The sequence below is a fragment of the Sapajus apella genome, unplaced genomic scaffold (genome assembly GCF_009761245.1).
Source record: "Sapajus apella isolate SASKATOON/1434 unplaced genomic scaffold, GSC_monkey_1.0 scaffold12454, whole genome shotgun sequence".
Classification (NCBI taxonomy): Eukaryota; Metazoa; Chordata; class Mammalia; order Primates; family Cebidae; genus Sapajus; species Sapajus apella.
The window spans coordinates 1-1,631 of NW_022449375.1; the positions used below are offsets into that span (position 1 = coordinate 1).

General features: G+C 38.9%; 1 non-coding gene across 1 annotated transcript; it reads left to right on the forward strand.

Annotated features, from left to right (window-relative positions):
* The first annotated feature begins 932 nt into the window (after positions 1 to 932).
* LOC116548446 lies at positions 933 to 1,039 on the forward strand. The gene has a single exon (XR_004267434.1). It is a non-coding gene; the product is annotated as a U6 spliceosomal RNA (small nuclear RNA).
* Positions 1,040 to 1,631: the final 592 nt, after the last annotated feature.

Genomic DNA, 1,631 nt, shown 5'->3' on the forward strand with positions numbered 1-1,631 from the left:
AATGGTCATACTTTCATATATGCATAACTCATGTTTTTTGAAGTTGAAAACTAGACATTTTGATATTATAATGTGTTAACTCTGAAAATTATATATTCTAAACTATTTTGTACAGACTGTGTTCTTTACTGTGTGTTGTCACTGAAGTCTCTGTTCTTTTAGCTCAGTGGTATTCTAGTGTTTTGACAGAGATTTCCTTAAATGTCTTGAACCAAAAAAAAAAATTTCCAGTCTTTACACCCAGGCTTTGTGTGTGTTGGGATCATGCCTTCAACAGTCAGTTGAGCAGTTTACAACTCTGCCTTTGCCTTTACTTCTTGCTTATCCAGCTATTGGCAGTCAGCTAGAGGTGTGAACAAGGGACCTGGTTGGGTGCCTTGTTAGCATGTGCCTGCCCCTCACTAGTCAATTACAAGGGTATCTACTTTCCCAGGAATATGGAAGCTTTCCAAAAACCTACTTCCCCAGAGTATTTCACTCCCGCCTTTCCCTTCCAGTCTTTTCTGCATATCTATTACTTTACTCAATTGATTTTTTTTTTTTTTTTGGCTCCAGAGGTAGCTGCTGACTCATTGGCTTTTAAAAGTTTTTAATATTATTTTTTTATCAAATGCTCTCTAGCTTGGCTGACTCTCTGCCCTGAGACAGATTGAAGTAGGGGGAAAATGCAAAATTTCTGTTCATCCTTCAGGGAGTTGCCCAACAGGGGAAAACAAAAAAAAAAAAAAAGAATTCTTTGAGAGTAAGATCTGCTCCATCTGGCACCAGGAACCCACACTGGGAACCCAGGCTGCTGTCTTCAAGACCACTGATGACCTGGAGAAGGAGAAATGGGCCAAGGGTAAGTTGTGATCCCACTAAGCTCTGCTACCGAATTCTAGTTATTTTTATTTTCTGCATTCACTTGGTTGCTATAAATCTTTGAAGATTTTGTGCTCACTTTGGCAGCACATATACTAAAATTGGAACGACACAGAGAAGATTAGCATGGTCCCTGTGCAATGATGACACACAAATTCGTGAACCATTCCATAAACAAACAAACAAACAAAAAAAAAAACCTTCGAAGATTGTTCAGAGTTTCAATACACTTGATTGTCAACCCAATCAGAATATCTGTTGGTGCAGTCCAGAAATCTGTGGTTTAACAACTCTCCCAAGATTGTGTGTGTGTGTGTATGTGTGTGTGTGTGTGTGTGTGTGTGTGTGCTGATGTTTCACAAGCACATTGTCTCTTGTGCCATCCCTCTTGTGTTGGGCTGGGCTCCTGGTATTCCCTATGCCACAATGTTTTCTGATGTAAGTCCCCTCAGCTGGTTTTGAATTGTGCTTATGCATCACAATTCCTGGCCTGTTAATTATCTCCAGGAAACATTTTTCCTTGGTAAACACTCATCAACCACCTACCTTATCTTGGCTACTGTACTCCATGGACTTGAGTATGAGAAAAAGAAATCAAACTTCCTCAGACCTCATGGATGGCACAGCCTAGGTAGGGATGCGAAGACGGATGAGGAGATAATAATACAACATATTAAGTAGTTTACATTATTTTTTCATTTGAACTCTACATTATTAATATTTTATAATGTCAATATTCATTTATGTGTACCTATGATTACCTTTCTTTC